This window comes from Gallus gallus, chromosome 2 (assembly GCF_016699485.2).
Source record: "Gallus gallus isolate bGalGal1 chromosome 2, bGalGal1.mat.broiler.GRCg7b, whole genome shotgun sequence".
NCBI lineage: Eukaryota > Metazoa > Chordata > Aves > Galliformes > Phasianidae > Gallus > Gallus gallus.
Genome location: NC_052533.1, coordinates 27,611,732 through 27,627,274, shown reverse-complemented (window position 1 = coordinate 27,627,274; position 15,543 = coordinate 27,611,732). Strand labels below are relative to the sequence as shown.

Genomic DNA, 15,543 nt, shown 5'->3' with positions numbered 1-15,543 from the left:
GAGAAGTTTTGAGAAGTTTCCTTTTTTTGGTGAACTATATCGGCTCCTGATAACTACATATTCTGAAACAGATTTCCATTATATATAGCTAATTTATCTCAGCTGAATTCACATGGAGTTAGATTAGTTTTTGATAGTTTACACCTGTGACTTTGTACAGTTGTGCTATCACTGAAATGACCTTTGGAAGACTGAACACTGTTTCTCCCAGAAGTACTAATATACAATAACTGCAGATGATTGATACTGTTGCAACTTCTCAATAGAAAATAAAAGGCAATGGAGACTGGGTAGTGTTTTCACTGTTAAGGTTCATGGGTTTGATGCTTTTTTCTTTCACAAATGGTAAAAGGCTTAGGGCTCTCAGTTCATGATAAAGGCATATTAAGCAAGTGACCTAAACTCATGCCTAGAAACACAAATAATTTAAATATTAAAACGTAGGCAGAAGGATAGACTGTCATAAGTTTATTATTTTTAAATTCTTGCTGTGGATCCTTGACATCAATTATTTTCTGTGCTGTGAGAGAATGAGCTGTTAAGGGTCAAACTTTCTGTATATTTATCTTTAATATCTTTAATCTTTTATCTTAATATATTTAGTATCTTTAAATATCTTTAATATTTTTATGCTGTGTGCTCGAATAAAGAAGGAGAGGAGACTATGGGCAACATGCTGCTAGTAGAACTGAAACCAGACGGAAGCTGCTGACATGAATGTGCTACTCTCAGACAGTCTTTGAGCTCAAGGCTGAGGAAGCCCTATCTGTATTCCATCTGTCTATCCCCATTGAATTGACCTATTGTCAGAACTGCACACACTATGAGCCTGATTTTAAGGCTAGTCACATGGATAGCAGGCTTCCTAAGTATATTTCAGCACAGACAAAAAAATCTTAATGTTGACATCTTTTCTGTTGATCTTCCACAGCTTTGCTGTATTGAGTTGGCTTTGGCCTGCATGGGGGTTGCCTCCTTTCAAAGGAAAATTAAATATTTAACAAAGTGCTTTATTTTTCTACTTGAACAAAGATCTATTGCTTTAAAGCTGGAATTGACATTCCATGATACACAAAAACTTGGTGGACGTTTTCTCAATAAGAATGGAAGTTGTACGCTGTTCCAACACGCAGCAGAAGAGAACAACTAAGGTCCAACTTAAGCAAGTTTTACAAAAGTTAGTATTAAGAAATAGTTGTAACTGTGAAACATTGTTTTAGCTAGTAATTTTGATTCTGATATGACCTTATGTGATTCAGAGTGCTTGAAAGCAATTTTTAAGGCAAAATGGTCTTTCAAAACCAGACTCCCTCCTCCAAGCCACTAAATCAAGCACTTTATTGAAGAGCCTATATATATATATAATATATATTTGTGTTGTACTGCAATGATTTATCACAATTAAGTAACTAGTCATTGTACTTCAGTGTTTTGATCCATATTTAATAACCAAAGGTTCAAATATACTGTGACTGAATTCCTTCCCTGGGAGAAAAAGAAGCTCTCAAAATCCATGTTTTAAAGGGAAAGCAATATATTCAATGTAAAAGACTAAAGCCAAGTACTTGTCATATGCTACTGACAAGCTTCTGTTTGGAAAGATATTTATAAGGTTGAATACTGGATCTGAAATATAAAAGTGAGAATTTGTGATACTGCCCTTCATTAAATTCCTTTTCCCAAAGTTATAGAGCAATGTTTTTAAAACAGTATTATTTTCCATCATTATTTTTATTTTCATTAATTATTTTTATTTTATTATTATTATTATTTATTTTGTGTGTATGTGTATGAAAAGAGGGGAATGGATTTTTTTTTTTTAATAGTTAGACTGTGGGCATATTGAGCATAATCAAAGTTATATCACACCATAACTTTAGTTGTGAGTGCATATATTCCACGTAGTATATGGTAGAAAGATGTACGTATTTTGTTTTATAACATAAAAATGCATTTTCCTTGTACATTCCCTTGAAGCTTATCTAAATATTCAAACTGTTTTGTTAAACAGAAAGCTGAAGAGATAATGAATTTTGGAAACCAGCTATTCCAAAGTGGTTAAGTGCCTTCTACCATGTTGTGTAGAAGCTAAGTTTCAAAGAGCAAACAGCATGTATAGTCTAATGCTTACAGCAACTTAGGTGAATTAAGGAATCCCCTTCTAAGAAACCAAAAATCTTTACAAATTAAATTGGGCTGTCAATGTTTTACATTGTTAAGATTCAAAAAGCAATCTAGCACTTGCATGTTATATAAAAATCAAACTCTCTGTAAGTAGATTTCAAAAAGGAAGAACGAATGCATTTATAAAATTGCAAATAAATAAATAAAATCCTGGTAAAATGTTTCTCATTTTCATACTTCTGTGTTTCGTTCTATTATATGCAGTTATTAGCGGTACGCTGCATTTCATTTAGATTGCCTGAAATGGATGAAGTATTTATAGTGCTATATGCCAACAAAGTGAATTTAGATAGAGATTAATGGTCACCGTACAGAACGAAACCATCAAGATCCTAGCTGATGTTCTGAGGCCAGTCTTAGTGTGACACCCAAACTTGGCGAAGATGGACGTTTCGCACTGTTTGCTCTGCTTAGACAATTACTAGTGCTTCAGGGGGATTTCTTTTGGTCAAGACAAATTGCTATTAAAAATACCGGGAGGCTGTTAGCAAAAGTTTCATCTGATCCATTGTTTCATGTCTGGGAGCTGCTGGAGGGAGTCCAGAAGATGGCCATAAAGATGATCAGAGGGCTGGAGTGCCTCACCTAAGAAAGGCTGAGGGAGCTGGGCTTGTTCAGCCTGGAGAAGAGAGGGATCTGGGGAGATCTCACTGGGCCTTCCAGTACTTGAGGGGAGCTTATAATAAGATGGAGACTGACTTTTTACACAGCCTAATAGTGATAGGACAAGGGGAAATGGTTGTAAACTAAAAGAGGAGCGATTTAGGTTAGATGTTAGGAGGACATTATTTACTCAGATGGTAGTGATGCGCTGGCACAAGCTGTCCAGAGAGCCTGTGGATGCCCCATCCCTGGAGATGTTACAGGCCAGGTTGGATGGGGCCCAGGGCAGCCTGATCTGGTGGGTGGCAGGGTGTTGGAGCTCCATATTTAAGGTTCCTTCCAACCCAAGTCATTCTATGATTCTGTAAGTGGGATGCACTGTCATAAAGTAATTATTTCGTAGCCCATTGCTACACTGTTTCCTCTTTTTTTTTTTTTCTTTTTCTTTTCCAAGTAAATCTGCAAATTCCCACCACACGCAGACCTCCGTTGTTGCTGCCTACGGGGGATTCCCAAACACGTGTTGGAGACCCACCTCTTTGGGGGAGGAAGCAGAGGGAAGGAGGCTCTGCTGTTGCAGCCCTGAGATTCGTGCCGGTCCCTCCCCAGGGACGCCCAAATGGAGGCTCGCGGCGCGGGCACGACCTGCAGCTGCTGAAGGGCTCCGGACTGGCAGCCGGTCACCGGACCGGCCTTGCCGGGCGGGCTTTGCTTGCGGCGGCGGGGTAACAGCCACCCGCCAGAGTGTGGCAGCGCAATCACCGCCAAAGCTGCGCGGGGAGCTCCTCCGCGGCAGCGCGCAGGTAGGCGCGGGCGGGCGGCGCGCAGGTGCGCGGGAGGGGCCGCGCACGGTACCTCCGCGGCCCCGCGGCTGCGCGGCCGCTGTCACAGTACCGCTGCTTCGTCTACAGCGTGAGGGCCGCTGCCGGCGGGGAGACCGGGGAAACTTTGGGTAAGTGCTGAGCGGGTATTGCGGTTGCGTTGCGTTGCCGGGGTCCGTCTTGCGGGCGGGTGGGAAAAGGCTACAGGGCGGGCGCGGCGGTGGGGTGAGCAGCGAGCGGGGGATGTGGGCGCAGGACAACAGGTACCGCAGCTGCGCGGGGCCGGGAGGGGCTGCGTGCGGAGCGTGTATATGCGCGCGCGTGTGTCTGTGTGTGTGTGTGTGTGTGTGTGCTTGCTTGCTTGCTGCCTGTCCCCTCCCCCCACCACCCTGCCAGAAAGGGGTGGGAGATCTGCTGCCGCACGGCCGCTTAAAACCGCGCGGCCCAGCCGCAGCTGCCTGGCCCGGCAGGAGGACAGCTGTCGGGATTCGCGGTGTGCCGCGACCGGCGCTGGGGAGCGGGGCGTAGGGCGGCGGCGGCGGCGGCCCCGCGGGGCCGGGCACGCTGGGCTGCGGCAGCCGGCGGGGGGGTGGCGGCGGTAGCGCGGTCGAGAGGGCGGTCGGCTGCCTGGATGGCCGGTTCCTGCGGCTGCCCAGCGCGCCGGGCTCTCTCTCAGCCCAGGGACGTGCGCTTCCTCCTCCCGCATCGCACTGCAGTAAGTTCGCGAGGCGCTGGGCGGCCGAACTGCTTGCGATCGCAGAGGTGAGGGGGGGGGAGGGGGTTTGTGTCTCTTTGGGGCTGTGCGTCGTGGAGGTACTAGGCGCAAACTTATAGTTAAGAGGGCTACGTTGAATTTGTCACGGTCCGTGGCTTTGGCACCGTTAATGCCAGCTTGCCTTGTTGACCTGCACCGCTTAACTCGAGCGTAGTCGGCGTGGTGATGCTGCCCGGGCTCGCGCTGAGAGCTGGGGTTAGGCAGCGATCCGCTCCGGCATGCGGTGCGGTACGCGAGGGCGTGAAACAAAAGGTGCAACTGGAAACTTGCGCTGTAAAGACTCATCTGCAGAAACTTTGTGTGTTTGACTCGACATGCAGCCTCTGAGGGTCTTTTCAAGGAAGAATTAGAATTAGAATTACCGTGCAAATCGGCAAACTTTTGTATGAGTGAAGTCTTATTTTTGTGTTGCATGGTCCAATGTGCTGATTTATTTTGTTGAAAGGAGTTTCACTTGTCAAGAGTGTCTGCAGTCGCATTTTTTCATTGTGAGTGTGCTGTTTTTGAAATGGATGAAGGATTTTTCTCACAAGATTACTGTATTATAAGCTTTTTCTTCCCTAGGTAAACAAGCAGATTGTATCCTTCAGTTAATTCTCACCAAATTTGTAGAAAAGCAGTCAAGTAAAAAGAACTTGATTAATTTTCAGGAACAATTCTGTCTGGTTGATGTAACTTTTGAAAGCAGATCTAATAGGCTAATAAAATCTGTATTGGAAAATAGGAAAGAGGATGCAACAGGATGAGAAAGAACAGTAATTCTTACATGAGAAATAGGAGTCGAAGATGTTCTAAAAAGGCACTAATTTTTTTTTTTCCCATTCTTGTTCTCATGAAAAGACTTGGTGTAGCAAAGTTGTAATTTTTTTTTCTTTGCTTTTGAATAGTATAATGCTTCTGCATTTATTGAAACATCGTCATACATCAGAAGAAGTGCATAGCAAGAGCCTGATAGACATTCCCAAATGACTGAACTGGTGCTGTGCTTTATGGATAAAATGACAGGAAATGCATTGTTTCTCCCCAGAGTAGTATCCAGCATTTCCTGGTGTGTGAAATGCTTATCTCACACTGAACTAAAGCGAGCATCAAGAAACGTGGGCCACCAAAAAGCAAAGCTTTTCTCTTAGGGTTTATGTTATCTATTGTTCTTTTTTTGAGATGGAAGGACTTTGTTGTATACTGTGGCAGGAAATTCCCAAAAGAATTATTTAGCTGTCTAAAATGGGTGTGCAGTAAGATATTTTTAATGCTGTGGATTTGAAATATTTGTGGCCCAAAACTGTTCTTCTGTTTTAGAGTCCTGCAACACCTAAAGCTGATGCCTTTATTCAGGTTCAGAAAAACTACACTGCGTAATGTTTTCTTAGGAAGAAGAAACGTATATGAACTGTTGCTGACAAACTGAAATAATCTTTCTTTAAACACCTGTAGGCGTCTCTGAATAAAACACTGAAATAATACTGTTAAGTAGAAATACCATAGTGAACAGATGCTGTTTTTGTGTGCAGTTTGAAAGTAACAAAGCTAATATGTTCTCAAGAGCACTAGACATAACTTTTTTTAATCTGTGAGGTTGCCATATCATTTCTGTTCTGGAGCATGATGTAATTCAGGTGACACTTTATGGGATGAGTCTAGGTACCTATTGGCAGTGGAATGAGATCACTAGCAGAGGAATGCTGAGAATGATAAGAGGCTGTAGATCTGCTAAGAGCAGCATTTTGATGAAGCAGGATATAAAAACAGCACAGTTGTGAGTACAGGTAGTTATAGGTCAAGGCTGGAGAACTTCAAAGTCAGTCGGCTGGATGGCTGGGCTGCCTTTTGCTTTATGCTTGTATGGCAGTAGCACTGAGCTCTTGTGAATGTCACTTATAGAATGAAACATACAGGACTGAAGTTATGCTTTATCATTAATTTAATAAATGTTAACTGTATGATATGTTATATCATTTTTTTTAAATAGTTGTGATCTTTATTAGTTAACTGATAAGTTAAATTTTTTGCAAATAATTCTAACAAGTCTTTTAAAGAGGCTCACAGGAAAGATGGGGGGAGGCACTTTATTCAGGAGTGTAGTGCCAGGACAAGGGGAAATGGTCTTAAACTAAAAGAGGGTAGATTTAGATTAGATATAAGGAAGAAATTCCTTACTCATTGGGTGGTGAGGCACTGGCACAGAGATGCTGTGGATGCCCCATCCCTTGAAATTTCTATCAGGATGGAGTCCTGGGCAGCCAGATCTGTTGGGTGGCAGTCTGGCCGATGGCAAGGGGGTTGGAATTAGCTCCTTAGGGTCCTTTCCAATCCAAAGCATTATAAAGGTTCTATAAAGCATCAGTTATTTCAAGTGTGTCTTTGGGGAACATTAACTTTGTTGTCAAGAACTCTACATGATTGTATCTGAATTCACAGTACATCTTCTCTTTTGTCATGGTAAGAATCTACAGTGTTGTGAAAAGAGTGTGACAAAACATTCCCATTTGTGTAGTAATGGTGAAGGAGTGACAGCAACAGAAAAGGAGAGCAAAACAGAAATAAAAGATCTTTGTAGCTTAATGTTCTGGAGAGAAAGAATTTCAACTAGGTTTCACCTCTGGAAAGATAAGGGTACTTGAGAAAGACATCTATGTTTATTTCAAAGTTATGATGTAATATCTGGAAGACATCAACAGAGTGCAGGGATGCTGAAGAGCAAGATACTGGCTTCCTGAAATCCATTAGTTTTAGATTCTGTCTCCCAACCTTTTGCCACTATCAAGTAAACTTTGCAGCCAATTTCAGGCATTATCAGTTGAGCTTCTCACTACTCACAAACAAAAAGTAAATAAATAAAATGTACCAAAACTTAGTTTGGCTGTCATTCACTTTTTATTTGATATTTATGCAGAATTGATTTGAAGTATTACTCTGTAGCAATGACAAAATTTCATAGCCATTTAAACAGTAGTAGGTGTTATAAAGGATTTATATATATATATATATATATATATATATATATATATATATATTATATATATATATCTTACATATCTATCTCTGTGAGAATAATTCCCTGTAAGAGACTTGTTGACCTTCAGCGGTAAGTTTCTTCAGACATTTTTTCAAATCATCTTTGTCCATTGCTTCCTGTGATACAAAGTAATTAATAACAGTAAAAATAGGGCAGTTATTTATCTATAAGTGTGTTTTTTTGTAACAATATTTTAATAATTTCTTATTTTACTATGACGGTATAACTGCATCAGTGGACAAAGAAGGGAAGAGCCATTAAAGTCATGTATCTAGACTTCAGTAAGACCTTTGACGCTGTTTCCTAAAACATCCTTCTCAACAAATTGGAAAGATAGGGATTTGGGGGTTGGACTATTCAGTAGATGAGTAACTTGTTGAAAGATCATACCCAGAGAGTGGTGATGAATGGCTCAATGTCTGGATGGAAATCAGTGACTAGTGGTGTTCCTCAGTGGTCAGTACTGGGACTAGTGCTTTTTAATACCTTAAGTGACATCAACAGTGGAATTGCGTGCATTCTCAGCAAGTCTATAGATGACACTAAGCAGTGTGGTGCAGATGACACATCTGAAGGATGAAATGCCATTCAAAGAGACCTTGATAGGCTCGAGCAGTGGACCCGGGAGAACCTCATGAGGTTCAACAAAGACAAGCATGAGGTCTCGCACCTGGTTCATGGCAACGCCCACTGTCAATACAAGTTGGGTGACAAAAGGGTAGAACACAGGCCTGCTGAAAAGGACTTGGGGGTACTGCTGGTTGGCAAGCTGGACGTAAGCCAACAATGTTCCCTGGTAGCCTAAAAAGCCGACCATGTCCTGGGCTGCATGAAAAGAAGTGTGGCCAGCAGGTCAAAGGAGGTGATCCTGCCCTTCTGCTCTGGTGAGGTCTTGTGTGGAGTACTGCATCCAGACATGGAGTCCTTAGTGCAGGAAAGACATAGACCTGTTGGAAACATGTCCAGAAGAGGTGCACAAAAATGATCCAAGGGATGGAACAGCTCATTTTAGAGAAAAGACTGAGAGAGCTGGGGCTGTTATGCCTGAAAAAGAGAAAGCTTCAGGGAGATCTGATAGTGGCCTTTCAGTATCTAAAGGGAGGCTGTAAGAGTGAAGGGGACAGACTCTTCAGCAGGGTCTGTTGTGACAGGACACGGGGAAATGACTGCAAACTTTAAAAGGGAAGATTACTGGATATAAGAAAAGGTTGTTTTTTTGTTTGTTATTGTTTGTTTGTTTAAAAAAAAAAAGTGGTGAATTACTGGAACAAATTGCTCAGAGAGGTGGTAAATGCCCCATCCCTGAAGCCTTTTAAGATCAGGCTGAATGGGGCTCTGAGCAGCCTGATTTAGTTATAGATATCCTTGTTCATTGCAGCCGAGTTGGACTAGATGACTAATATATATATATTTTTTTGTTTGGGGGCAACTCTGTAGCTCAACCAGCTAATTCATGTTGCTGCAGTGAAATGCTGGGCTTCACTTGAAAGGATGTTTATAGTTGCATTCAATATGTCTATGAGAAGGAAAAAGTTCCAGGCTTTGACTTTGAAACTGGTATTATCCATTTGTCGACCTGAACTAGCTTTCATCATGCTAATACACTTCCTACAAATAGAAATGATCTGACGCAGGTAGGTTATTTAGGCCAATTTAGCAAGTAGATAAGTATTTCATTTATTTGCTTTATTTTTTTTTAAATCAGGGTGATTTAGTGTCCCAAAACATCAAGTAAAACAGCTTTATGCAATCTAGAGCATATTTTTCCTTTTTGTTTCTGAAGAAAATAGATTTCTCTGAATAATTGCAGCAGTTGAGCCCTGAGGGGATATCGTCATGTTTAGTTTGCCACAAGTCTGAAAGCATAACAAATGTAAGTATTTTGAGGCAGTTCAATTACTTCTTGCCCAACCCTTTAATACCAGTTTGGAATGAAAATGCACAATTCTGACACCATTGTGCTGCCCTAAACCAGTAAAAAAAAAAAAAAAAAAAAAAAAGAAGGAATGCAAACTTCCAAACACATTTGTCAGTTCAGTGTTACCAATAAGGATTATATTTTTATTTTTAGGTAATGTTTATTATTTAACATAATAAACTATGAGTAAAATGACATCTAGGTACTTTTTATTTTCTTTGACATTTCTATTTTCAGAATAGAACTTTTAGTTGTGCTAGCAGAAATCTAGTTAATTTAAGCACCTTGTTTTTGTTTTTAGTTTGATTCTCAGCTACATTTTGATTTCTTGGTATAAAACTGTGATTTTTTTTTTTTCCTCAGTATTTGGTGGGATGTCTAATGCACAGCAGTAGTAATAAGATCATTCCCTACTCCTTACAGTGGAAGAAAAGAATCCCAACAGATCTGTAATGCAGTTCTCACAAAAATTTATTTTGTATATTGTCAAACTGAGAGTCTTCTGCTGTGAAATAGTGCTTCCCTTCCCTTTGAGTGGTCTTATGGGAAATAATGAGGTATTCCAGTGTAGTAGTGGCTTATTCAGAGAACTGAAGAACACACAGATAATGGAAACTTAATTTTTTTTACTTTATTTTTCTAAATCTTGTTGCATAAAGAAAAAGCAACTAGCCATATTTGTTCTGTATGATCTAAATATGTCTCCAGGTGGATATTTCTGATGTTTACTTTGGTTCAAATTTGAAAGAATAACAGATGGTGTGAAATTAACAGGTTTTCCTGTCTGTTCTGAGAGTAAAAGGAACGATGTCTTGTAAACCTGTAGGGCACTCTTAAGTGGTAGATTTTCTGACATTTCCTGCAGAAGTGGCTGTATTCAATGTCCAAATGGAAGGCAAGAGTAGGATAAAGCCAGACAGATATTTTTACGCAGGGGAGGGGAAAAAAAGTGGGGTGAAAAGAATGAAAGTGATAACAGAAGATAATTAGTAGACTAAATGTGTGTGTGTGTGTGTGTATAAACGTGTACAAAAGTAAATATAATGGTTACTGTCTCTAAGAAAAAACTTTTCCTAAAATCTGAAAGAACTTAAGCTAATGAATTCTCTGATAAAGTTTGAGGAGTAGAAATTTAAGGTTCAAAATAATTTTCAGATGACCAGGATGCTCCTCCCTTATAGTCCTGGAATATTTTACTCAAGATTTTTAATTTGGTTGTTTCTACATATTTTGAATAGAACAGTTATGGTAATTTTAGTCATCATTAGAGTTGAGAGTTTTGTTCATGTTAAAAATGTAGATAAATGGAACTGATGCATCCTATATTTGGTGTCTAATTATCATCTGGTTACCTTTTCTTGCTCCTATTGTAGCTGATGGAAAGAGAAAAACATCTGCTGAGTAAAATTCTCATTTTGTGATGAGCATCCAGTATAGGTCAGTTGAAATACATTCTGGATGTGTCCAGGTCTATAAAGGATGTCTAGGATGGTGATTTCACAATTTACGTTCTAATTTTAAGGAAACGAGCTTTGGGTGAGATACATTGCACTCTTGGATATTTTCTCAGCTAGGAAGAAAAACACAAGGAAGAGTTGAAATCCTAAGAATGTGTAAAATCATCCCTATGTGTTACTGAAAATAAACACAGTGTAAAATAGTCCTACAAAATAATTGCTTAAAATGGGCTATATTCTGTAAGTTAAATAACAAAGCACATCTTTTTAAATATATGTAAATAATAAAGTACCTCAGAGCACTTTAGTTTTTTTTCTGTTGTAAATTTGATGAAGGACTCCAATGTCTTCTGCTCAGGAGGGGCAGTGAGTCATTTTACCTTTTTTGACTTTAAAAGTACTTACGAGAATATCTGTGTTTAAACAGACTTGCATCTGCTGTGTCAAAGAACTTAAATATTCTAAACACTATGGTCTTCTGTAGAACAGAAAGGGAAAACTTGGTACTGCTCCACGTTAGGCTTAGTGCTGTTCGCATAGCCGTTCTGTCATAGAAGTAGAATGACTGGAGGAAACCTGGGGGAACTTCCCAGCTTCGATGAACAAGCATTCTTAATGACAGGAGATACTCTGAGAAGGATATTCATTTACTTCCTCTGTAAGTTTAAAGTACCAAGTGTTTGTTTTGTTTTTCTTATAGAGGAAAATACTCTTATAGAGGAAAATATTCAGTTACAATTTTTTGATTACCTTTTTGAATTCAAAATAAAGAGTCACAGAAGAGCTTCAATGTTCTATCAAAGCTTCAATGCTCTATTGTCTATAAATCATGTAGGCATCCAGAAACTATAAAAACAACTTGTGATGTTACTTGTTCTAGAGATCAAGATGTTTTTTCTACCCTATATTACACAGTGTCACAGTGATTTTTACTTATCTCTGTTGATAGTGAGAAAAATAATTTTGATGGGTGATCCAGTAATGACTTTTAGTTGCATCTCTAATGAACAAGAGAAAAGATAAGTCCCTAATAAGTATTTCTGTGCATTCTTATTGAGATCTGATGAGCTGAACTCAGGCTAGGCTAGATTGTCTGTCAATGACAGAAGAATCTGTAGAATCACATTGATACGCTCTACCAACAACAGTAACATGTCTGGTCCTACTTAAGCACAGTTTAACAAGTAGAAAACTGTGGAGGAAACTAGAAAGAATATATAAGCCATATAAGAATTATGTATTTTCTGAAGACTCAGATTATACCAGGACCCTAACTCTGATGGGTCGGAAACCACAGAGGGCATAGAATAACGGTTCTATCTAGAAACCCTGAAAACTTCTGTAATTCATCCTTAATTCATCTACCATCTTCCTGTAAAATGAAATAAAAATGTTTCTTAGCAAAATCCATACCAAACTGCTGCGGAGCATGGATTTATTAAAAGATGTGAATTACAGAATATAAATACATTATTGCTTTGTTCACTTGTTCTAAAATCTGATCTAATCTATGTATCTTGACAAGGTGCTACTCCTTAGATTTGTTGTGAGGTCAAGGGCTGAATTGTCTTGTATTATTTATGTTCTTGGCAATCTTTCACTGGAGAGCATCACAAGCAGGCAAAGTTTGCCAATTCTTATACGTAGTTCTTGAAAGCCACAGTTTTCATTCAGATTCAAATGCTTCATCTCTTCCCCTTAGAGGTTATTAATCTTTAATTTATTCAGGAAAAGTTTCAGCTCTCCTCCCCTTGTCTTGTTTACTGCTCTGATTCCTTGGAAATGCAAATATGTGTTTGGCAAAGCAAGTGCCATCTTTTTTAAACAATGACTGAACTATTAACCAATGGAGGTACGAATTGCTGTTCCTCTCCAGGAGAACTCATATACATATCTCAATATGAAGATCTTCTGTACTTGCTGAACCTTGTATTTTAATATCAACATGTGCATTGATAACTCTGCTCATCAATGACATAAATATGAATTAGATGTGTGAAATCAAAAAATCATAATTGACGTTCATCTTGTTCAAACTGATGGAATCCCAGTTCTCTTTGAGGGATATACATTGACACAATGGTATGGAAACTCTTTAAATAGAACCTGTGCATCTATTTTATTTATAGAACCTAAATGTCTTGAATATTAGAAACATCATCTACTACTTCTATTCAGGTATTTCAGGAATTTTCAAGTACTGGAAAGGCAACTTAAAAATTAATTATTCATGCTATTTATGCTATGCACAAAGTTCAAAATCAAACATCTGAAGCCTTAACAGATGTTGTGAGGACTTTGAACCTATGAGTGCTGGAGAAGGAAAGATAATACTTCGGTCTTTCCTGTTGTCTTAAATGATGTTATCATTGTATCTGCAGATTTACTACAGTTTTCACTGAGTATGCCTTTTTAGGATAGCCTAATAGAGAGGAAAGACCGATAGCTCATGTCAGTATAGTCTTCATGCCCTCTTAATACATTCCAATGGTTGTAAACAGAAGAAAGCAAAGACTTTGAGCAGGTTGTTAAGCTTTTTGTAGAGAAGAATCATATATATAATAGATGGATTCTCTTAAAGAGTTGACAATAGAGATTCCATTCTTTATATTGTTTCATTGGGGTTCAGCATATGACTACATGGACAATTAGAACTTTTAAAATAAAATTCACTATCCAGCTATTTCTGAAAACATACCTATATTGCTAGTAAAACCTGTTTGTGAGCTGCAGTGTTCACTGTCAGGTGTATGGCAAGTATACAACTGCATTACAGATAGTAGTAAACATTGCAGCATTTTTTTTTTTTTTTTTCCCCAGAGGCAATTTCATTACTGTTAACCAGTTTTGGGGAGTTGTGTTTGTTTGTTGTACGTAAATTTCATTGTGGTTTATTCATATTCATATCAAGACAAGGCACTGTTTACCAGGACAGGTGAACAGAACATTCTTCATCCATCTTCTTAGAAGCAGAATGATAGCATTACTAGATCAGACAAGCAGTCTGTCTGTCCCAGTATGCTGTCTTCTAAGAGTGATTATCCTAGAAAGAATGTAAAAATAGACTCAGCACTTCCAGAGTTTTCTTTCAGTCTCTGGTGCCAGTTGCTTCTTTTTTAAGGTAGAAGATTTCTGTTATACTCTTTTATTCCATATCAGCAAGTTGCTTTCTCTTTTTGTCCTTCTCTTTCTTCAGTTCAACTCTAATCAATTCAAAATTCTCAAAACTCTGTTATTGAAAAATGTAAGTAAGTGTACCAGGGATCTATACAATGGAATAAATTGTTTTAATCTCTGTTCCTTTCTGAATGCATCTTTGAGTGCTGCTGAGTATGGATCTGGTGTTTCTGATTATAATTCCAAAATTTCATTTCTGAGTTATAACTCATCATTGATGAGCTTGACTGCTCATCACTTTAAGTGTACAGCTAGGATTCTTTTTTCCCCCCACATACATTACTTTAAATTTATCTATGCTGAAGCGTATGAGACAGCTTCCACTTCCCACTGGAACAAACATTAGCAAGCAGCAGAAAGAGAGAGTCAGGGTATTAGGGGATTTAATGCCTCTTTTATACTTAAATCCTGTTTCAACTCTCCGTATCTTTTCCTGTATATAGCCTTAAAAACATTATAGTACCTGGTGCATGTTTTGAAGTGATGTAAAAGATTTTCATTTTCTTTGATGCAGCAGCTCTGTGATATTCATTGATATGAATATAATAGGAGCAAGAAGAAGAATGACTTCTTCATCCATTGGAAATAAACACCTTTTTTTGTAAGTCAAATCCATAGCGAATGTAAAATTAATTTCAAGGTGGTATTTAGAGAGACAATTGAAGCAACTCGCCCTACCTGGGATCACATCAGTTCTGGATGAAGTCCAAACTGAACAGAAGTTTTATTTTTATCTAGATCATAGACTCAACTGAAGAGGAGTTCGTAAGTATATGTTACTCACCAAGTATGTGTCTTTCTAAATTTCTAAATAACTGACTATAGATCACAATATTGCTTAAACAAACAAACAAACAAAAAAACAACCAAAAACCAAAACACAAAAACCAGAAACCCAACATCATCATATTTATCTTCTTTTAATTAACTAATAAAGTAACAGGAACGTGAAATTGGAATGGACCATTGTCTAGCCATTTAAAGCCTGAAGAAACCAAGCCATAGATGTTTTATTCAGATGGGGCCCACTGACCATCCATTTTGCACACCCTAAACACAAGCCACAGAATGTCTCCTTTCAGTCTAAAAAAAAACAAACAAAAAAAAAAACCCAGTAGTTTAGGATTTATAATAAAACACCATAACTTCAAAAACAATAATTAGTTCGAGAACAAAGTGGGCAAAAATACTGAGATAATTTTAGTTTAGAATAAAATATAATACTTTGCGTATATGCCTTTTGTATTCATCTATGAAGATATGTAAGCATGTTACTGTCACAATTTTTTAAGGTCTGCTATTTTGGATGGAAATATTGGAAAAGATAGGGGTGGGGGGGGACATTTTAATTTGGAAATGTGGCTATTCTCAGTGGGAGTCTGTTTCCAAGAATTATACTTCTGTGAAACTGGCAGTCACACTTGGTTCAAAAAAATACATTCCCCATAAATTATTCCATATGAACTATTCATCATTATAAATAATGTTGGTAAATAATAGAGCTAATAAATAATATTACATATATTTTTGCATTACATCATTTCTTTAATCCTTTTAGCAGGAGTTGCATTTATTTCTGTGATGTTACATGA

General features: G+C 38.5%; 1 protein-coding gene across 10 annotated transcripts in view; it reads left to right on the top strand.

The window, feature by feature from the left end:
- The first annotated feature begins 3,674 nt into the window (after positions 1-3,674).
- DGKB (diacylglycerol kinase beta) overlaps positions 3,675-15,543 on the top strand; it is a 343,763-nt gene continuing 331,894 nt past the window's right edge. For 8 of the 10 annotated variants that reach the window (XM_046937766.1, XM_046937763.1, XM_046937764.1 and 5 more), the window contains exon 1: positions 3,675-3,739. The gene's annotated coding sequence lies outside the window, so the exon portion shown is untranslated. Of the gene's footprint in view, positions 3,740-4,066; positions 4,371-15,543 lie in introns of those variants that run through there. The other 2 variants (XM_015281875.3, XM_004939326.4) reach the window with 2 other exon arrangements.